At 52.7% G+C, this 23,006-nt stretch overlaps 1 protein-coding gene across 7 annotated transcripts in view; it reads left to right on the forward strand.

Annotated features, from left to right (window-relative positions):
- Window positions 1-23,006, forward strand: part of GRK5 (G protein-coupled receptor kinase 5) — a 220,162-nt gene that overhangs the window by 65,779 nt on the left and 131,377 nt on the right. The window lies entirely within an intron of this gene.

Raw genomic sequence — 23,006 nt, forward strand, 5'->3', positions numbered from 1 at the left:
CCACCTTCCCACTCCCACCCCCAGGCCCTTCAAGTCCTTCTCCAAGGCTGGGAAATGAGGACATGGGGTAGGGCCTGGGGGAGGGAGCAACTCACACACATTCCTGGGGCTGTGAGTTGCGGGTTCCTGGAATGCTGCATCTCTGGGCTCCCTGGCCAAGTGCCAGTGGGGCCTGGGGCACAAATGCTATTACCCAGGGAGGCTTGTTCCTGGGGTGGAGTGAGCTCTATGCCCGCCCTCTGGGGACGGGCCTGCTCTGTGGCCGCCTGTGCTGGTGGTTTCGTGAGATCTCAGAGTCATCAAGTGTCTGTCTGAGCTGCACATCCTACCCCTCACTCTGCAGATGGGACCATGAGTCCCCCTCCTTGCAGCATACATAACTCAAGGTCACACAGTTAGTAGCAAAGCTGAGCGGTAAACCTGATTCTTTAAGGCCTGACTTGGGGCTGGGGGGTGGGAGGTGGAATGCCTCCAGCAGGAGGATGTTTCAAGGTTCCTCTTTTTGTCCCCGGGGCTTAGTGTGGAGCCTGGCATGTCAGGAGGTCAGCAAATCTTTGCTGAATGAGTAATAGCAGCCAACATTTATTGAATGCCAGGAATTATGGTAACTGCAAATCTATGTGATTTCATCGAATCCTCCTCCAGCTCTGGGCAGTAGGTACTTTTATCCCCTGTGTGCAGGTGGGAAAGCTGGAACGCAGATGGGAAAAGAAACCTGCCCAACGTCAAATAACTAGTAAATGGAGCTGAGGTTTGGACTCAGGTTGTGGGTCAGAGCCACTGTCGAGACCATTGCTGTCCAATAGGAAATTCATGTGAGCCTCCTGTGAAATTGAAAATTTCTAGTCATCCCATTAAAAAAAGTAAAAGAAAAAAAAACAGCAAAAGAGAAACACCTGAAATTACATTTATAATATATTTTATTTAATCCACTATAAGCAAAATATTATAATTTTAACATGTCATCTACGTAAATATTATTACTAAGATATTTTGCAGGTTTTTTTCATGCTGAGTGTTCAAAATCCAGTGTGTATTTTAACGTCTCACTTTGGATTGGCCACATCTCGAGTGCTCAGTAGCTATTCGCGTCCGGTGGTTTCTGTGTTGGGCATTGCTGCTCTGGACCACTCTGCTCGTCAATGAATGAATATTGGGATTTGTTGCCATTTGGAGCTGAGGAAGCATGAGGAAGTGGTCAAAGGGAATAACAGATAGAGAGGGCATGGCAGGCCTGAGCATGTGTTTTGGATTCCAGAAAGCACTCTCTGGGTCTCTCCCCAGGTGTGTGTGCTGGGTGAAAGCTGTCACCTCGAAAAGGGGTATCCCACTAGGGGCTGCCCCTGAGAATGGAGCATCTTGCCCACGTTCTGGGACGGGGCGTGGGCAGGGTTGTGCAGAGCGCAGACACCCTGTGCTTCCAGCCCTGAGCTGCGGGGAAGCCCTGCTAGTCTGCTTGGGGATCTGGCTCTGAGCTGTGTTGCTTTTGGCCAAAGGCAGTTGCAAAACTCCCGGAGCTCAGAACAGGTACGATGTGTTCTTCAGGAAAGGTTACGAGGTTTCAGACATAACAGAGGTTCTGAGTATACAAATAGAGGATGTCTTCAGGCCAGTGTCAAGAGTGAAGTCATCAGACCCATACATCATGGGGTCAGCGCTGGCTGACGCATTTAGGGCACCTTGGGCTTGGAGGCAGCTTGTAGCAGGGGAGACTAGAAATTACAGACCCGGGGAGTGGGGAAGGAAGGGTGTGTAAACGGAAGGGGAGACAGTAATGCACTAGTGTTTTCTTAAATGGGTCTTGAATCAAAGGGGTTAAGACTGTCACTTAAAACATTTCCTGGATGGTCCTAAGGTGTAGCGAGAGGAGGGTCGGTCGGGAGAAGAGGGCTCCGTGGGCCAGGCTCCCCCGTCTCGATTCCTGGCTCAGGGCAGAGATCAGAGCAATCTGTGGCCAGTCTCCCCGCCAGACAAGGTGGCCATGGCACAGTTCTTAAAATCCTGCCCTGTGATTCAGGAATAGGACTAGGTGGCCTGGGAAAAGGAGTGATGGCAGGCAAAATATTTTAACATTACAAAAATAACAATGGGACTTCCCTGGCGGTCCAGTGGTTAAGACTCCGCGCTTCCAATGCAGGGGGCACGGGTTCGATCCCTGGTCAGGGAACTAAGATCCTGCATGCCAAGTGGTGCGGCCAAAATAAAAGAATAATAAAAAAAAAAAAGTAACAACAACTGGTCGATAAGTCCACATCCCCTGAGGCAGGAGTGGAGGAGCCGGGAGCTGCTAGGGCTGCGCCAGAGCTGGGGGTGAAGTCCAGGCAACAAGTTCTCACCTCACCTACAGCTTCTTGGTGGAAAGCCCTCAGGCAAGGCTGTCTCAGCTTCCCCGTCTGCAAAATGGGTCTAACAATCCCTACTTTCCCTGCAAGTTCAAATTAGATGCTGTACATGCAGAAGCAGTTTGTACAGCCAAGAACCGCAGAAATCCAGAGGTTATTATTTTTATTAACCCTACTGCAGATATTTTATTTTTATTTATCTTATAACCTTTAGGTATTGTGTTGTTGTTTCATCTGAATTTTTTAAACTTTTCATTTCGAAAAATTTCAGGTGTACTCAGACATAGAGAGGATGGCATACTGAGGGCCCTGTGCCCTTCAGCCCGCTTCAACAATTCTTAATATTTCATCAGGGCGATTTTGAGCTCACCGAATAATTTCTTGCATTAATCGAGTTCCCGAAGTGCTTTAAGTCCTTTGAAGTAAAATCTGCCCTCTCGCTGGGGAGAAAGAGTGTGTTTGTGTATTGGGCGTTTTGGCCTAACATGCTCTTGCCGCAGCAAGTGATTGGCTTTTCAGCAACGTCTAATCAGTGGACAGTGTGGAATCCCACCTGGGGCCTCTGTGGCCCCCTCACCCTTCCTTAAGCCACGAGGGCAAGATCAATTCTTTCAGGAGTTTGGGGGCCTCTGTGGACTCTGCTTTTCAACTTGCTATAATTTGAAGGGAAAAGGTTGTTCTGGAGTCTAAATGATTATTTACACGAGGAGCTGGGGAGTGGTTGACAGGGGTTTTGAGGGGGCCGGGAAGTCTGTTGTCTCTGCTCATTTCAGCCCGCCACGCACACGGTCACCCATTCCCATGTGGCGGTTTCGGTGGGAAAGATGGGGAGGGGGGGAGTTGGGGGTGAAGGCTGATTGGGCTTCCTTTGATCTGTTTCTGCTCAAAGCTGCTATGTGTAATTCAAGCTTCTTAACTTGGCCAAACCACCTCTGGGTGGTTGTGAGGGTCAAATGTCAGCTCCAGATGTCACGTCTGTCTGTCCTTTGTACCTAAAACAGTATGTGGCACATAGTACGTGCTCAGTAAATTTATGTTGACGATCAGGAGGGAGGGAAGGAAGGAAGGGAGGAGGGAAGGAAAAGTTACATCCATCCATCTATTATTAATAATTCATCTCAAATCTTTCATTTCAGGACAAAGAAATGTCATTAGAAGGCCCGCAGGAAAAAAAATACCTGTTTCCTCTGGGCTTCGAATGCCTTCTCTACTTTTTCTTCTTGTAGAGATTGTATTCTAATCTCAGGCTTAGCTCAGATGACATTTCATCTTTTAAAATGTTTCGGACTTTCTCTGGCAAAATCCATGGCCACCTCTGCTGTCACCCACACTGCTGTTCACACCTCCATTAAAGCCCAGATAGGAGGATGGGTCTGCTTCATCAGGTGCCAGTGGCACGCTGGTCACTGGGAGGTTGGCACTGTCATGTCCACATCACCAGAGAGGACTCAGGTTCAGAGAGGCAAAGGGACTCTCCAGGTAGACACAGCTCGTGGACGGTGAGCCTTACATCCAGACTGAGCCTTGTCTGAGTCCAAAGCTCTGCTCGGAGCCCTGCTGCTCCCGGGTGCATCTGAATCCTTGGCTTTCGGTTTCGCCTTTCTGGGCTGGGTGGTCCTCACAGGTAGGAATGGAGCCTGTGCCTGTGTCCCTTGCTCCCGGGGTTAGCTCAGAGCTGGGGACGTGGGAGGTGTGCAGCTCCTTTGGGGGCACATCTCTCTGGCTGGCCACCCTGGGTGCGGGGTCTGTTCTCCCCATCCTGACTGCCTGCAGATCCACCCCCAGGAGTTTGTGAGCCTTGAGGGCAGGGGCGTGGCTCACTCCATCCTTGTTGATGTGGGCTTGCCAGGGTGGGGAATGGGGAGGAGAGAGTGGAGGGGCTCTGAGTGTAAGCTCCATGCAGACAAGGGCCTTGGCTGTCTTGCTAGTGGTAGTCGCAGTGTCTGTTGCTCGGTCTAAGCACATAGTAGGTGCTTAATAAGTACGTATCGAAAGCATGAGTCACCTCCGAGCCCTGCTTCCTGGCCTTCCCCAGGGCTGGCTTTGTTGTGGGTTCTTGAGCTACTGCTGAGAGTGGGTGGGCCAGGCCGAGGGGGCACCTGGTGTGACCCTGTCCCCTGAGTAGACAGCAGCTCTACCACCCCTCACTGGTGTCACTGCTCCTGCCCGCCTGCAGTGCATCCCCACAGCCTGGCCCGGTCAGATGAGGACCCTCCCGCGGCGCCCTTGTTTCGCTGCCTTCTCACCCGCTCACGCAGCGTCTCATCTCCTGGACACTCATATCGCGACTGGCTAGCAGGCTGGGCATCTGGAGAGGGGGACACAGTGTCCAAGCTACTAATCCCTGGCCCCTGGCGTGCCCTTGAACTTTCCTTTAAACAGCTCTCCGACCCCCCAGCAGCACTTCAGGTCACATTCCCAGAGAGCCTGCAGATGAGGGCTGAGTCTGTTTATTTTCCAAGATTTCAAAAAACATGCCTTTTTTTCCCCCTCTGACCTCAAACAAAACGTTTTCCCCTGCAACACTTGTATTTTTAACTGCATGAGAAAATATGGTAAGGGAGCATATTTTCTTTTCAGAACTGTCATTTTAAAAGAGTTTTTTAATTTAAAAAAAGGGGTTGAGGGGTTTCCCTGGTGGTGTAGTGGTTAAGAATCCGCCTGCCAATGCAGGGGACACGGGTTCAAGCCCTGGTCCGGGAAGATCCCACATGCCACGGAGCAGCTAAGCCCGTGCACCACAACTCCTGAGCCTGTGCTCTAGAGCCTGCGAGCCACAACTACTGAGCCCATGTGCCACAACTACTGAAGCCCGCGTGCCTACAGCCCGTGCTCCGCAACAAGACAAGCCATGACAATGAGAAGCCCACGCACTGCAAGGAAGAGTAGCCCCCGCTCAGCTCAACTAGAGAAAGCCCACGTGCAGCAATGAAGACCCAATGCAGCCAAAAATAAATAAATAAAATAAATAAATTAAAAAAAAAAAAAAAAGGGGGTTGAGGAATGGGGAGAGTAAGGTGTTTTTTTGTTTTTGGTGCTGTGGAGGCTACTTGGAGCTGTTTTCTGCCCAGAACCACGTGTATGTGGCCCCTACTCAAAGATTCGGAGAGGTTTTTGAAAACTGAGCCTGCAGCTGTTTTGGTCATTGTTGTGATCAAGGATTTCTGAGCACCTTTTCCTCTCCTTCTGAAGACCTAGGACTTGGACCCACTGAGGGCTGTAAACAAGCATCTCCCTCCACAGCAGGAAGTCCTTTAATATGTCTTTGCTTTGAGGAGCTGGTATTCTGGGCAGAGTGTGGGGTAGGATGGGAGGCGGGGCCTGCTCTGCTTGTGGCTTTCTCCTACTGTGGGGGTCAAGGATGGCAGCAGCCTGTGGGCATATTTGTAGCCTCTGAATTTTCATCTGGTGGATGTAGGATCTGAGGCCCAGAGAGGATTGGTGACTTGGCCATGGTCACACAGCCTCCCGGATAGTGATGAGTGGAGGCCTGGAAGAGAGTGTCTTCCCTGTGTCTTGGTCTTTGTACCAGATGCCCCCCGTGCCCGAGTCTCCCCACGACCCAGCAGCGGTTTGTTGATGGACTTCCTGGAGGCAGTTTCATTAAGCTCCAGCTGAACTGTCTTTGGCCTGATTGGGATATGGTTCTTTTGTTTCCAGCTTGTACGTCCGTGCTCTTTGTTCTGCTCAGATCAGGGTCAGGCGTGTCAAATACCTACATTTCAGGGATCCTTCTAGAATTTAAAACTTTTAGTTCAGCAAGTACTTACCGATTGGGAGGCTGCTCTGCGCTCAAGAAAAGTAGAAAAGCTGGCTGCTGCTCAAAAGGAGCACTTGCTTATTTAGCAGGGGAGGTTGAAGCATAAGAACCCCCAAGTGCTGAGCGGCTTCTGGAAGATGCCTCTGTCCCCCGCTTCTTTCCACCTGTGGCCCTTCTCATCACCTCCGTCCTTTGCTGTCACCTCTACTGCTACTATCCTGGTTCAGAGACTCATTCCTTCTCTTGCCTGGACTTTTGCAGTAGCCCCTGAAATACCTCCTGGTCTTGCCAACATCATGACGACTCTCAAACTTGCGTCTCATCATGGCTTTCCTCCCACAGACTGGCTCTAACTTCTCTCCCCAGACTCCCGTCCTGTCCTAGGCCCCACGATCCAGCCATTGCCAGGGACCCCTGACCCTCTGGAGCCTCTCTGCCTGGAATGCCCTCTCACCCACCTCTGCTTGGAGGGCACCTAATTGTCCTTCCAGGGCATGATGAAACATCCCTCCTCTGGAGAACCTTCTAGATTCCTTGGGCTTGGTTTTCCCCTTCTGTGCTTCTACAGCCTTCTGTTCACTTGGGTCCTGTAGTCCCTGGTGTTGGGCATAATCATCTGCTTCCTGGCCTGTCTTGTCTTCTGGACTGCGGATTCCCCTAAGGAGGGGGCTGTCATCCCTGTATTCCCAGTGGCAAGCCCAGTGCAGTACAAGTCAGAGATGGGAGCTTGTTTATTCAGTAAATGCACCCAGGATAGAGTGGGGAGGGTCAGGGGAAAGCAAGAGGAACAGGAGAGGTGGTCCTGGGGCGAGTAGTAGGAGAAGCTTTGCCGAGGAGAGAGCCTTGAGTTGGCCCTTGAGGGGTGATAGACATTAGGTTGGGGGTGGATCTAGGGTGGGGGGAGGTCTTAGGCATTGGAAACAACGTGGTGGAGGCCCCCGGAGCCGGCTGTGGGCAGTTGGGCATTTGAGGGCTGGGGGTGATCCTGTGGTTGGGGGGGGTCTTCCTCTATGACCTTCAAGTTTCTTGTGGCTTAATCTCTTCCACCTTCTGGAAGCTGGCATCAGCGGCAAAGGAGGGTTCCTTGGGTTTCCAAAGTAACACAAATCAGCAGGAAACTCGGTGAAATCTGTGCTGCCCTTTTAGCTACATGCCGAGGTAGGGGGTTCAGCCTGGTGTCCTTGGAGAAGCAGGCGTCTGAGCCCAGGCTCCTCTTGGGGCCATTTGTTGGGGTTGTGGATGGATGGGTGGACCCAGCAGCGTCTGCTGCGGCGGGCGTGAGCACGGGGGCGCTGGCGGGTGTAGAGCTGCCTGCCAGAGCCAGGAAGGAACTGCCTCCTCGGGCCTCCTCATCAGCCTTCACAGTCGCCTGGTGCCTTCGCCTGGTGCTTATCCGCTCATTGTTTCTGGGTTGCTACCTTAGACTGGTGGCTATTTTGGGGGTCTTCCAGAGAATTCTAAAAAAAGTAAATAAGCCCCAAACTTAGTTCTTACCCTCAGGGAATAAGTATGTTTGAAGTTGTACACAAACTTAAGGATGCCTTTTGCCAGCCGAGACAGGGTGGGGCTCTCCAATCATATTGACTTTACAAAGTGCCTTTAATAACTTAGTCCTGGTGACACTGAACATTAGCTCTGGGTCAGGCCCTGAACCAAGTGCCTGGGGACATCAGCCCATGTCATACTTCCGACAGCCTATGGGCAAGAATTGTCTCATTTTATAGATAAAGAAACGAAGCCCTAGAGAAATTAGGTATCACTTGAATAATAGTTTAAGGTCAAGAGGCCGCATGTGGGACTTGCTTACACTCTCCTTTGACTCTTACAGCCATCTTGTGAACCAAGGCGGGGGAAGTATTTTTATCTCCCATTTAACAAAGGAGAAAATAGAGGCCCGGAGAGACATACAGAGGCACATCCAGCCTGAACCCAGGCTCCTGACTTGTGGTCCAGTGCGCTTGCTTCTGGCCATGCTGCTGTATTCTTTATTTAGCTGACAGGTGCTGCTCTCCCATGGGGTGGTTGTAAAGCTCCAGTGCGGGGTTGCCCTCAGGGGAGCAGCAGGAGGGTACCCAGAAAATGCTCCGTGTGGTAAGTGGCTTTGTTCCTGTCCACCCCTCACCGTCCCAGAGCACCGCCCACGGGGCTGTCACTCCAGTGGCTCTTGACGATGGGTGACAGCAGATCCGTTTATGTCGACCTTCCCGGTGGTGCAAGGCACAAGGCAGGCTTCCTTCTGCCCTGCCGGCTCCTCCCTGCCCCTGGTGATACAGTGGATGGGAGGAGTGGGTGGTGCCTAGAAGCTCTGGCAGCAGTCAGTGCCAGGAGGGGGTGGTGCAGGTGCTGCCCGATCCCGATCCCTCACTCACTTAACCGTCTCTGCAGGGTGGTACCCAAGTTAGGGAGTGGGAACAATACTCTATTGTTATGTTAAACCTGAAATAGACACCTTCGGTTGGAGGGGGTGAGGTGCGTCTATTATGGTTTAGTAATGACAAGAGCACTCTGTCTTTTCAGATGCTTGACAATCACCTGCTAATCCCCTGGGGTCTGGAAGCAGCTGTATCTTCACCCTCCCCTTCACTCTGTAGGGCGGGGAAGCAGCAGAATAGGGGTGGGGAGGGGACGGGGACTCGGGCTTCATGGTTTGAGAAGATGCATTTGTACTTACTCCTGACCCTTCCCATGGGGAGAAAAGGGCGCCTGGCTCTGGGAGAGATGCCTGTATGGTGGTGGGAGAACATTGCACAGACCCAAGTTCGAACCCCAGCTAGCATTTATTGAGCACTTACTGCATGCATGTGCTCCGCTTAGCACTGTACCTGTGAGGTCCTGTTCGGTCCTCACGGCGCAGGTCTCTGAGGTCAGTACTGTTTGCTCGTTTGTTCCCTTACTCATTCATCAAGATGATTGAGCTCCTCCTGTGTACCAGGTGCAATTCCAGGTGCCAAACAAGGCAGACAAAGTCCTGCTTCCGGGAGCTTACACCCTAGTGAGAGGCATCGGGTGTAGCAGAAAGCAGCAGAGAGCTGGGGTTTCTTACGCAGCTCACAGCCCTGGGGAGCAGAGGAGCCACCTCCAGGCCTGTGCTTCTGAACACCCTGTTCCTTGTCCCCCACCCTGACCACATCACTCTCCACCTCCAGCGCAGATCTCTCTCTGACACCATTGTCTCTGTCTGGATGTCCCAGGCACTGCAGACTTCACATTTCCAATGGGCCTTGTGGTTTTTGGTCTCTCCAAACATGCTTCTCTTACCTCAACAAATGGGAGCCTGTCCAGACTCCCCTCTCTAAGTCCCCAGATCCTGTTACCAAGAACAGTCAGATCAGCTTCTGTGTTGTGCTTCCAGGACCCCTTACCCACTGCCCCTGCCGTGGTTCAGCCCCACACTGTTTCCAGCTTTGACCTGTTCAACCTTGCTTTCCTGTTACTGTGCCTTTGCACATGCTGTTCCTGCTGCCAGGAACACCGTTTACCCTCAGGCACACTCCCCACTCCTGGCAAAGTCCAGTCTTTGCTCAAACACGCCCTTTGTGGAGCCTTCCCTGATTCTCCTGGCAGGCTCACGTGTGCCTGTCCCCTTGCCTCCTGCGGTTAGGACATTCCACGGCTCCAGTCTGACCTTCTAAAGGCTAGCCTGTCCACCTCCTACCACCTTGGGGCCTCCTGGGGTGCAGGGAGCAGACCGCATCTCCTTTTTCATCTTCAGTGCCCAGAATGGTAGGTGTTTATTGACCAGTGTGCTAAGTAGATGAATATTAGATCTCTGACAGAGATGTCCATCTTGGGAGTATCCTTCATACCATGATAGACAGAATCCTGTTCTCCTTTAAGAAGCCTTAAGCTCATCTAATTCTGTAGTTTCCAAACTTGTTTAGATGTCTTAGAAACCTGTTCAAATGAAATTGCTCCACTCGAATGGTTCCTGAGGAGGTCCCCAGGGCACCCTGCAGGGTCCTAGTGAAACAGTTTGAAAGTCACTGGTCTAGCCAAGCTCTCAGGTATCAGTGAGGATTGGAGAAGAGAAGGAGTGGGTTGAAGGTGCTTCTGGTTTCACGGTGGCTAGTGACAGAGCCCTTTCCGGTGTGCCGCCGAGTCCCCCGTTCAAGCAGACGTTCTAAGGGGGAGCAGCCCTTTATCCTCATGATGCAACGTGAGGTCCATTGGTACTGAGCTTTGCAGAAGCTCAGTTGCTAAGATTTTTCTTTAAGCATCAAGTGTTCTCCCTAAAGAAAAACGCTGCTGAAGAGTGGAAAAATATGCATACCCGCTGAGCCTGGGTGCCACTGCACCACAAGTTTCTAGGAGTTGGCAACTGTGTTTTAAAATTGAGAGGTGCACAGGAAGGGAGCCTGCAAGGAAGGAGCCTATAAATATTCCCTTTTGTAGGGTGCAAAATTGACGTTTGGTTTATTCGAAGAGTAGTGTGTCAGCTTCCAAAGGATGAGCCACAGGGTTCTGTGTATTGTGGGGATGGGAAGGGGGGGGTGGGGGCCATCCCGTCTGGAGAAAGATGCCAGTGTGCCGCTGGCCAAGGGCAGAAGTTGTCCCCACTGTCACCTATATAGTGGTCCAATTTAGAAGCTCATTGGCCTGGAAAGAGGACAAGGTTCCCTCAGTTTCCCCCCAGTCACAGGGTGAACCGAGACGTTGGGAAATTGTCTCAACTGCCTTTCATTTCTAGGGGATAGATAGCATGTGTGTTCTAGAGCACTCCCCCTTATATTGATACTGTGACCTAGAAGTTTACAAAAGACTTCCAGACATTTTTGGCGGGGGCGGGTAAGCTTTTTATTGAGGTGTACTGTTCACGTAGAAAAGGCAGAAACAATCAACGACCTGCTGGATGGGATTTTGCAAAGTGCACACATTGCAGAGCCAACGCCCCAGAAGCCCTCTGGGACCCCCCTCCAGTGTCCACCTGCCCCAAGGTGGTGCTAACACCAGGGGTTGGTTTTGCCCACCTTCGAACTCTGGATGTGCGGAATCACATGCTACCTGCTTCTTTGCGTCTGGCCTCTTTGACTCACCACCGCGTTCAAGGTTCAGCCATGTGGTTGCAGGCACTTGTAGTCGGCTCCTTTGCACGGTCTTCCACTATCTCCCACACACATTTGACGGTCACGGGTCACGGCAACCCCGCGAGGTATGCGAGTTGGGGACCGTTCCTCCCGTCTGATGGGGAAGGAAGCCCAGCGTCAGGGAGGGGAGGCGGCCTGCGAGGTCACACAGGTTGGCAGAGGTGGGCCGGTTGTCCCCCCCGAGAGCTCTGCCCTGGATCCCCACACCCCAGACCCCACAGCACTGCATTGAGCCTCTGCCTCCCAGTTAGTGTAACGTGTTCCGGAACTTTCCCCTCCAGTTTCACATCAATCCTCTGTGCTGCAACAGAAGTTCCTTCCCACATCTTCTTTTGTTCTGTAGAAATGGACACTCACTCTCTCCTTTGCTCCTCTGGGAAATAACTCGCATTCCCTGGAAGTCACCCTTGGACAGCCGGCAGAGGCATGTGGCCTCCTTGAACTCACCCTCTTCCCAACCCTGTAATTATCTGGGTTACTCGCCTATAAGCCGCTCCTTAGCTGTGATTCTCAAACCGGGAACCCAGCTAGCAACCCCCAGCGGGGTTTGGCCCTCCTGGGAAGGTTCCTCAGGCGGTCATGCTGGGAGCCTTTTCCTCTGGCCTCGTGTTGAGGTAGAAACATACAGGCAGAGGTGCAGACTTTGTTCTGAAAAAATGCCCACGGTGCTCTGCTAGGTAGGCCTGTCCTTTTACCCCCCCGCTGTGAACCCCACTCCTGCACAGCCCTGCCTGAGGGAAGCCTAGTGATGGAACATTCTGTGCTCCAGCTCGTTCTCTCCCCTTGTTTTTAAATGGACGCCTGTCATCAGGGAGACACCCCCCCCACCACCACCTCCCCACGGAAGCAGCAAACCCTGTTCATAACTCTGGGTATTTATTTCTGCACCCTAGAGGTCAAACACCCTTCTGCCTCGTGAGAAGTCTGGAATTGACTGAGGAGCTGGGAGTGGATCGTGGGTTGACAGCTCAGATGGGGGTGGCTCTGGGACATGTCCCATCTGCATGACAGCTGCTGAGGAAGTGACTTGATCTTTCTGGGAGTGATTTGTTCCTTTGCCCTAGAAATTACCACTGGCTCTCTCTATGGTCCTTCGAAAGCTTCTGGCTCTCCTTTTGAGTTACTTTGACCGTGTTTCCTTACCAGTTGAATCCCCGGTTTTCTGAATTCCCACTGCTGGTTTTGCTTTTTAGCTAAGCCCTAAACTGCAAACATGTAGCATGTATAGCATTATTCCCCCTGCTCGTGCCAGTAGCAGACATTGCTAATCAATTGTTGCACTCCTGTCCACTGAGCCTGAACCCTGTCTTGAGTCCTGGAACTCCAGGCAGCCACTTCCATCTGTTTGGAGCTCACAGGCTTAAAATCTTTTTGCCATTACAGCTCCAGGTGGTACAAGCAGAATCCTGCTTTCTGCCGAGGAAGCTTGATTTCCTATGAAAGGGGCCAGAAATGAAAGAAATTGCTTTTTTGAAGCATTCGTTAGTTGCCTAGACCTTTTGCCTTTGCAGGTGGGGTGGCAGGGAGTAGGTAGGGTGGCATGTCTTGCCCAGTGGATATTTTGAATTCAGGAGTCCACATTCCTTTAGGGTGTCATTTGCTGCTTCCAGAATCACACTTTCAAGGAGACTTGAAGGTTGTAAATAAATAACTGGACTCTCTTCCAGCCTCCTGAGGTCTCACAGTGGTTGGTTGTTGCTAGAGTCCTCAGAGTACATCCAACAGGATAAAAATGTAACTTGTGCAAGTCCCCACTTAGGAATAGACTCACTTCCTGCTTCCTGGGTGAGACAGCACCTGGCAGGAGGGAGGCCCTGGCTGGGGGCAGGGCAGCCCGAGGGTCACTCTCCTCGCAGCCTAGCTTGGTCAGGGTGCCCCTGCTCCTTGCCCCGCGTGTTTATTTCCCAGGCAGGACTTCGGGGCTCCCCAGACTGCTTACCGCCTCTGTTCACAGAGCCGGTGGTTCCCTGTCTCTGGCAGGCAGCTTAAGGTGGAGAGTGGGGTTAGGGGGCCCCTGGGAGCAGGGGCAAGTCCTCCCTCGGGCCCACATTTCTTACCTGCCCCCCAGTGCGCTGTTATTACAGCGGGACTGGCTAGGGTGTATCGGCCTCAGGCCAGCCTACCTAGTGGTTTAAAACCAGACTTAATCAAAATGTAAATACTTCTTAGGGCCAGAAAGCAGGTCCCTCCAGGTGTTTGAGCAGAGGCTGGAGAGCCAGGAGCCTGAGGAGGGGGCGGGGCCTGTCGGGCTCCTTCCACACTGAGGCCGGGGGTTCCCTGGGGCCCCTGCTAGGCGTCTCTGGAGGAGCCGCTGTCCCCAGGGTGACAGTGCCCCACCTGCCCCACCGCTGCTTGTAGACGCTGTCAATGGGGCAAAGGTTGTTCAGGAGGAAAGAGCGTCTGCGTCCTCCTTCCCTGGTCCCCCCCGCCCCTGCCTCAACAACCCCTCAGAGTCAGTGGCATTCCCCAGAGGGGGGGTCTCTGGCTCTCCCAAGGTTGCTCAGTGAGTAGGAGGACAGTCACATGCATTGATGGAAGGCTGTGTGTCCGGCATTGTTCTGAACTCCACAGGTCAGCAGTGACCAAGGCAGACGCCATCCCTGCCCTCAGGTTGGGGTGGTGGCCCAACAGTAAACCAGGAAGCAAACAAGATCACGTCAGATAGAAATGATCTATAAACAGTAGTAATTTCCGATGGTGATGAGCACTGTGGAGTCAGTGAGATGAAGCGGGATTAGATGAGAGAGTGAGACAGACTCTGCGGGTGGAAGTGTTACTGTAGAGGGGGGCCCACGGAGCCGCCACGGGGCTCACGTGACTCAGAGGTGTCAGAAAGGGGCCCGCATGGGATGGTCAGGCAGGGGGCACAGCTGGAGCAAAGGCCCAGAGGTGGGAACCAACTGGAAAGTCTCCGTGGGAACCAGAGGAGGGCAGGCTGTCTGGAGGGGAGTGCAGGCCTGAGGCGTGGTGGGGGCCAGCTGTGCGAGGCCCTTGGACATCATTCCAAGCTCGTTGTAAGTCATTGGAGGACTTTATGTGAGAGAATTCCAGGATTGGATTTGGGTTGGTATAGCTCTGGCTGCTGGGCCGAGATGGTTTGAAGCGGGTGACAACAGAGGTGGGAGAGCAAGGAGGAGGCTGGTCCAGTCGAGTGACAAGAGCTGATGCTGGCCTGGTCCAAGGTGGCAGCTGTGGAGACAGGGAGGGGACAGGCGTGTGTTTTGCTGTAGAAACCACAGATTTGGGGATGGACCCAGGGTGGAATATAAAGTGGGGGAGCGAAAGTGAAGAATCCTGGGTGTCTCCTGGGTTTGGGACTCAGTAGGGCCCCTCCGATCCACTCACCGCCTAGGGCTGCGTGGTCTGCGGTGCCCCCCCCCCCGGCAGAGCCAGAGTCCTTGCTTACCTGAAAGTGCCACGCAGTACCTGGCTCCTGCAGGCATCTATTACCATGCCTGGAAGGGTTGACTCCGCCTGCCTTTCTGGAGCCAGAAGGCTGGACGGTGTGATGTTACCCAGAGTCTGGGGAAGTTGGAAAACTCAGGGTTTAATGCCCGAGAAGCAGCCCTGGGCAGCCCTGGCTGATGTGGCCAGGGGGCTGTGTTTGGTCCCCGGTGACGGCAACTTCAGGACAACATTGAGAGCTACTGTTGATCACGTGCTTGCCCTGCCGTGTGCCAAGAGCTCTACGTGCATTTCTCTCAGGTATTCCTCACAACCCTGAGCAGCAAGGTAGACGATCTTATCCCCATTTTGTAGATGCAGAGACTGGGGCTCAGAGTGTTTGGTCCAAGGTCACCCAGGTAGTGAGCGGCCCAGCTCACTGACGGGCCCCTGACTCCAGGTATTAAGTCCTTTACCAGCACCCAGCTCTGTCGCCTGTGAGCCACGCCGTCCCCTCACCAGTTGTGTACCGAGGGCCCGCTCTGTGCCCATCCCTGTCTAGGCCTGGGGGATGGAGAACCCCTGCTCCTCCGCGCATGCGGGACAGGACCGCAGGGAGTTTGCGGAAAGAGCAGCCCCTCCCACCGCGTCTCCCTTTCTCTTTCCTTCCCTTCCTTCCCAAGAGGGCTCGCTGCCGCTGGCTGCCGGGGCTCAGGCCAGGTGGGAGCTGCAGGCAGAGCAGCCTTGGGCCCGGGCAGGGGCTGTCAGCCTCGTCTTTTGGGACAGCTACCACAGCTGCCTGGGCCCCGCCCGCCTCCGCCCGGGCACCTGCAGGGGCACACCTGACCCGCTTGCACTTGATCTGCCGCCGCCTGGCCCTGCCAGTGGGTGGGGAGCGAAGCTCCTCCATCAGGTTTGGACGAATCCGAAGGACTCCCTCGGGGTCTGAGGATGGAAGTCATACCAGGACATTATTGTGCCAAGTTTTCTTTAGCAGGGAGGGGGAGGGGCTGTTACTCTGATGTCCAGAAGAAGAGGGTGTGATGTGCCCACATTTCCCAAACCTCACGTCAGATGCCCTGGCCTGGCAGGTGACCATCCGTGTGTGTCCTCATGGGCACAGGGCCTGGGACTCTGGGGACTGAGCCAGTGGGGCGTGGCTTGCCCTGGCTGGCTTCCCTTCTCCATGGCCGCCTGCTCCCCGGTGTAAACCCGTGGGGGTAGGGCTTGATTTCTCCTCATTCAAATTGTGTCCTTACCCCTAGCCCCCCGCCTGGCCCACTGTAAGCACCCAGTAAATGTTGGTTGGTGGGTTGAGTGAATGAATGAATGGGTTGCCCCTGGTCTTCAGTGCTTCTCTGTTGCTCTAGACCTGCACTGTCCAAGCTGGTAGCCACTCGCCACATGTGGCCATGGAGCCCCTGAAATGTGGCCAGTCTGAACTGAGTTGTACTGTAAGCGTATATAATATTTCAAAGACTAAGTATGATCAAAAACAGTGAAATGTCTCATTAATAATTTTTTATACTGATTATGTGATGAATTGATATTTGATATATTGAGTTAAATATGAAATGTTATTAAAGTTAATTTCACTCATTTCTTTTTCCTCTTTTTTTTTAAAATTTCCAATCACTATAAATTTATTTCCATTTTCTAGATGTTTATATAAATGAAATCATGCAGTAAATATATTTTCTGTCTTCCTTCTTTCACTTAGCATAATTAATTCATCCATGTCATTGTTTTGTAGCTGAGTAGTGTTCTGTTTTATGGATATAACATATTTTGTTTAACCATTTTCATGTCAATGGATATTTGGGTTGTTTCAAGCTTTTGACTATTAGAAATAAAAATACTATGAATATACATGTACAAATATTTATATAGACATGTTTTTCCTTTTCTTTTTTTTTTTTGATGTGGCTGCCAGATAGTTTAAGTTTGCCTGTGTGGCCCATGTTCTATTCCACTTGGACGGCGCTGGCCTCGGCTGAGGTGTTTGTCTTTGAAAGGCCAAGAGACCTGGGCTGGAATCCCGAGTCTCCCATTCCTGCCGGTGTTACCAGTGCAGGGCTCTGAGTCTCAGTTTCCTCACCTCTGAAATGGGGATGCTGGGTGAAACCTCACGGTCAGAATTAGCAGGAGGAGACAGCAGTGCCTTGTGTATGGGGACCCCGGGTGTTTCGGCTCCCTCCACCTCTCAAGGAGGCGGCTCTGATTTGGGGGTTTGGGGCCAGGCCACGACTGGGCCCTGCTCCTGGGACTCAGAATACAGGCTGTGACGCTGAGTTGGAGGAGAGTGAAATAAAAGAAAAAGAAAATCACTGTGTCCAGAAAATCACTGTGTCCCGAGGAAGCAGAAATGTCAGAAGGATGGAGAAAGGAAGGCAGGCAGGCTTCCTCTCAGGACCCCTGAGCCCCAGGGCAGGGAGCTCAGGGAGCAGGGGGCAGGCCGTGATTGTCACCCCGACTCCGGGGCCCTGGGGCGCTCTCCACCCCAGGCAGTCATGGCCTGCGCCCTCCGTGGTGCTGGGGTGCACCGGTGCCTTTCAGTAGCCTCTGTGTTCAGAACAAGGCCAGTTGTGTGTGTGTGTGTGTGTGTGTGGCAGTTACTCCTTTCACCCCCATCCCCAGGGTTCGGTGTCCGTCCCTTGAATGGGGTGGGGCAGGTTCAGGACCAGGAGGGAGTTTCCGAGCCCCACACCCTCACTCCCTTGGCCACCTGGGAAGCTACCAGGATTCATGCGGCGCTGAATGCTTCCCATGCATTTCCTCAGCTGTTCCTCCCAATCCAGCGAGCAGTAGCCCATTTCACAGAGAAGAAAATGGAGGCTGGGAAGGGAAGCAACTCGTCAAAGGCCACACACCTAAAAAGAGGTGGGCGGCCAGGAGCTGAACGTGGGTCTGCGCTGGGTGCTTGGAGGGTGGACTTCGGACAGAGCGCCCAGAAATCTGCAGCAGAAGGGGCCGGGTTGGACTGGCAGGGAGGCTTGTGCTGCTTGTCTTTTTAGAATATCACCATTCTCAGTGTCATGGCCTGTCTGTCTCTCTGTCTCCAGTCTGCTTCACTGGCTGGTCCCTAAGCCTGCTTGGTTAAGGCCCCGGCACCTCCCGAAGCAAGAGGAGAATGATTCACCATTCCTCAGTTTCCTCATCTGTCACAGCTGGACCTTCCTCGCTGAGTGGAGGGGGAGGATTGAGAGAGGTCAGCCTATAGAGGCTGCTGCTCAGAAACAGCAGCTCGCGGGTGTTATTATTACTGTTTCCTTGACTGCCACCCAGTTTCCTATTTCCAGCACTTCCTCTTGAAGCTCTGGAAACAGAGATCCTAAGTGATTGATAGCAAGTGAAGGTGCATTGCCCAGCCCTGCTCCTTGGCCTGACCCAAGGTCAGGTGTGGCCAGCAGGTGGGGGCTGGTCTGTTTCAGCTGCGCAGGGGTGCCAGGAATGAGGTGCGGCCCCTGGCCCAGCTATCAGGGTTCCCAGAGCAGCTGCCTCCCACGGCTGGGCACGGCCATGGGAGCGCGTTCCCCAGACCTGCCGACGTGGAGCAGGACCAGGTGCCTGGCTGCGAGGAGCCCTGGGAAAGCCCAGGTGAAGGTCTCCTGAACCTCACATTGAGCTTGGCACGGAGGGCCTGGCCTAGAGCCTCTGATCCTCCAGCTCCCAGGGATCCCTGCTTCAGGGCTCAAGGCTCTCAGAAGCTTCAGGAACCCAAGGTCCCCAGGGGATTCTTGGCCCCTTCCCATCTCTTTGAGGGCAGAGCAAGGGGCAGGCAGAAGATGTGCCAGGGTCACCTCTCAGAGCCCCGGGTAGAAAGGAGCACAGCATAGCCTGCTTCTGGGGCGATGCCTCTGCTCACTCATTCATTCGTTCCCTCACTCATCTGCAGACACTAACTGTGGTCCGCTGTGGGCCTGGAAGCGTGTCCTAGTCCCTGAGTGCTGGTAAGCAAAAGGGACATGGCCTCGGATGGGACCTAATAAAGACATAAATTATAGGTCTTTGAAGGAAGGACTGGGGAGCAGTGGGAGAGAAACATGGAGACATAACTCTTGGATTGATGGGGAGGGGGTTCAGGGAATGACATGATGCTGAGACCTGAATGCTTGTCTGGGGAAGTGGGGGTGACGTGTGTCAGAGCGCTCAGAGCAGCATTATTTGTGATGGTAAAAATCTGGAAATAACCCACGTCTCTCAACAAAGAGTGGATGAATGAATTATTTTCACAAAACCTGTGGATATATGTTTAAAAATTTTTTATTCTCTTTAAGCTTGAAATATTTCATTTAAAAAAAAAGATACTGGAAGTGTGTATCTGGCAGGGGGAATGACATGTGCAAAGGCCCTGGGGCATGAACGCTTCCCCAGTGAGGAAGCAAGTGAAGGCCTGGCTTTTGCCCTGGAGGCCACCCCACTACCTCTCTGTTTGAAAATCTGCTTTCAGCTGCCCCTGAGACCAAGGGAAAGGTCCTTGGAAAGACGTTCTAGGAGTCCTGGGTGTCAGCTGGAAGACAGTGTGATGGTGGGGGAAATTGGACCATCGGGGGCAGTGCCTGTGTAAGCTAGATTAGTGGGAAGGGAAACCTTTGGGGTGAGTCAGCCTTCTTTGGTTGGATGCAGCAGAGCCTAGCTGAGCTTCTGCCAAGGGCCCTTGGTGATTCTTCTCTCCTTTTGTGGAGGAACTTGCCTGCTAACCAGGGCATCCGTGTGAGGTGAGTCACTGTTTTCCCCATTTTGTTGATCGCAGACACCTCCAAACACGTCCGTTTAGTCTGAACTGCATACACTGATGAACTTGGACATCTGGACGAGCAAGCTGGGCGTGTGCTTCAGCTTTATGTCCATGGACTGCTCTTCTAGAACTCTCTGAAATCCATGGAAGCAGGGATTGCAGATTGAGGATCACTAATCTGGTCCAGGACCTCTCTTTTCTGATGTGGAAACAGAGGCCCAAAAAGGGGAGGTGTCCTATCTGAGGTCAGGCTGAGCGGGAAGGAAACAAGGGGCCCGGCTGACGTTTGCAGTCCAGAGCTTTCTCTTGGCCTGGAACATGGGTCTCGATGTCCCTAGCTGAGATGAGTCCTGCTGACCTCTCCTGGGGAGATGCGTTGTGTCTGACCCTGGCTCCTGAGCCTGGTGGGTAGGGTGGGAACCACGGGGGTGAGGTTCTGGCCAGGGCGCTGCACCTGCAGGTGCTTCCTGCTGGCCTTCTGTTAGGGAGCGCTTCCCTCCCCCTTCCGTGCGACTCTCTGGCTGCAGCATCCGCCAGCATCTACTGGGTGCAGGGCAGTGTGCTGGGTGCCGGGGGGCCATGGCCTCCGCCCTGCTGGACCCTTCTTCTGGCTAGTCTGTGCCAGGTGGTTGTTAGAGGGTATTGGGGCTTTGCCTGAGAAAATGCTGTGTGACCTGCGTGACTCACTTCTCTCTGGGCCTCTGTATCCCCAGCTATTCATTGAGGGGCAGGGCTGTGTGATCACCAAGGCCCCTCCCAGATCTGGCGTCCATTATTTCTGAGTCTGGTGGAGAGGAGGGAATAGTTACAGCCCTTTCTCACTGAGCTTTCTTCACTGTGCTAAATGCTTTACATGCATCAACTCATGACTCCTGTGTCTATGAGGTCAGAAAAGAGTCAGCTGAAGCTCAGAGAGGTTGAGTACTTGCCCAGAGTCAGTCACACAGCTAATAAAGGACACAGCTGGGCTGTGAACCCAGGCAGTCTGACCCTGGAACGTGTCATCTTAATCACCACTGTGGCAAACTGAATAAGGGCCCCCAAAGATGTCAACATCCAAATCCCTGCAACTTGTGAATATGTTACCTACCTGGTAAGGGATTTTTTGGCTCAATTACACTAATTAAAGGATCTTGAGATGGGGAGGTTTGCCTGGACTATCCTGGTGGGCCCGATGTAATCGCAAGGGTCCTTGTAAGAGGGAGGCAGAGGGAGATTTGACTACAGAAAAGGAGGTCAGAGTGATGCAGCTTGAGAAAGACTCAACCAGTGGTTGCTGGCTTTGAAGACGGAGGAAGGGACCACGAGCCAAGGAATGCGGGCAGCCTCTTGGAGCTGGAAAAGGCATGGGAACAGATTCTTCCCTAGAACCTCCAGAAGGAATCAGCCCTGCCAACACCTTGGTTTTAGCCCAGTGAATCTGATTTCGGACTTCTGACTTCCAGAACTGTAAGATAATAAATTCATGTTATTTTAAGCCACTAAATTTGTGGTAATTTGTTATAGCATCAATAGGAAATTAAAACAACTATGTCCTACTTACTTGCAGCTAGCTCTCCTTTCTGTATTCAGGTTTGATCCTGAATTCCTACGGGTAGAAATCTCATCTGCCAAATAGAGCTCTCCTTGGCCATTTTACAACTAAAGAAGCATTTTAGACAAAGACTTTGTAAGGCCAACCGCCTTGCTACCATTTTCTCTGCTATGTAATGGGAATTAGGAGGGGAAGGTACAGAGGGAAAGGGTCATGGGACCCCAGCATAGACTCTGCCTCTGTAAGTCCCCAGCTGGACGCTCCACCTCTCCAGGCACCGTCTCTGGTCTCCTGTGAGTGATCGCCTACAGTGGGGTCTGCACCAGATGCCCAGCACATCTTTGTGGGCTGAACAAGCAAGGTCAGGGCCAAGGTCCGTGGCAGCAAGTGGTGGGCTTCTCCCCAGGTTCCTGCAGAGAACACAGGTGCTCTGGTTCATCCTCAGGTACCTGTGCTCATGGTAGAAGTAGCCTGTGGGCTTTACTGGGTCAGGAATTTAGACAGTCCTTAAAGAAAGCAGTTCTTTCTGTAGAGATGCTATTTTGAGCTGATCTTTAAGGACAATGTGCCGGCTCTATAGAACCCAAGGTGAGGTCCTCTGGTCCAGTCCAGTAGCACAAAAAATGGGGTTCTTTTTACCTTTCCCAGAGTGTGACTTAACTGCTCTTGGGTCCATTGCAAGGACCCATGGGCCTTGAGAGCTCATGGGCCCAACTCCTCATCTGAAGAAACTGAGGCCCAGAGAGGGGAAGGGACTCCCCAGGGTCACACAGGAAGTTAGTTAATAGTTTCCTTGTTGGGAATTCCAAGCTCTGAAATGATAGGGATTTTTCCTGGGGTCATATTAAGACAGGGGAGTCATTCACTCATTCATTTAAGAACATTTTATTGTGTACCTGCTCGGTGCCAGGCACTAGGTATAGTCATGATGCCAGCTTTTGAGGAGTAACCTTCTAATGGGTGGGGTGGGTGGGTGACAATAAGCAAGCTTAAAAGATAAATGAATAAAATAATTTAAGGTCATTACAGTTTATAAGGGGAATAAACAAGACGTGATGGGGAGTATCTGCTAGACAAGGGAATCAGTGAAGGCCTCTCGGAGGAGGTGATCTCTCAGCTGGAAACCAAAGAAAGAGTCATGGGAAGCGTGTTTCAGGCAGAAGAAACAGCCGGGCACACGGACTCGGAGTCGGGGGCGAGGGGAGGAACTGGTGTAATTGGGAAACCAAAGGCAGCTCAGTGCGACTGGCACGGAGTGAACCAGGAGATGAGATAGGGTGGGGAGGCAGGTGGGCTTCAGCCTGCAGGCCTTGTAGGTCACGGCGAAGGGTTCAGGTTTCATCCCAAGGACCACGGGGAGCCGTTGGAGAGACTGGAAGTGGTTTGCTTTTGTAGAATGACACAGGCTGCAAGATGGACAGTGCATGGGACGGGAACCAGACGGAGGTAGGGAGGCTAGTCAGGAGGCTGCTGCAGCCGTCCTGTGAAATGTGATGGTGGCCTGGACCAGGGCGGTGGCCCACTTTGGAGGGGCAGGGAGATAGCAGAGTCAAATGTCATTTGGAAAGAGAACCTGTAGGACTTGATGGATGGCTGCAGGTGAAAGACTGTTAGTTAGTTGTTGCTGTGTAAGAGGTTACTTAACAGCTTAGAACAACAATCAACATTTGTTAACTCATGGTTTTTGTGAGTCAGGAATTGGGGAGTGGCTTAGCTGGGTGGTGCTGGCTTATGGTCTCAGGTTGCAGTCACAATGTTAGCTGGAGCTGCCATCACCTGAAGGCTTGACTGGGGCCGGAAGGCCCACTTCCAGGGTGGCTCCTGCACATGGCTGGCAAATCAACGCCGGCTGCTTCCCGGAGGTCTCAGCTCTTGCCCACGTGGGCCTCTCCATAGGTGTCCTCAGAGCAAGTGATCCAAGAGAGGGCAGGGCAGAGGCCACAGTGACTTTCACGACCTCGCCTTGGAGTCATACTGTCATTTCCACCACATCCCTTTGGTTACACAGGTTCAGTGTGGGAGGGGACTGCACAGGCTGTGAATCCCAGGGATGGCCTCACTGGGCCATCATGGAGGCTGTTTACCACAGGGGCCATGAAGAGGGTGAGATCAGGGATGACACTAGGCTTTTGGCCCAAGTGGCTGGGTGAATGGTGGTGCCATT

This window comes from Balaenoptera borealis (assembly GCF_965194805.1).
Source record: "Balaenoptera borealis genome assembly, chromosome: 10".
NCBI lineage: Eukaryota > Metazoa > Chordata > Mammalia > Artiodactyla > Balaenopteridae > Balaenoptera > Balaenoptera borealis.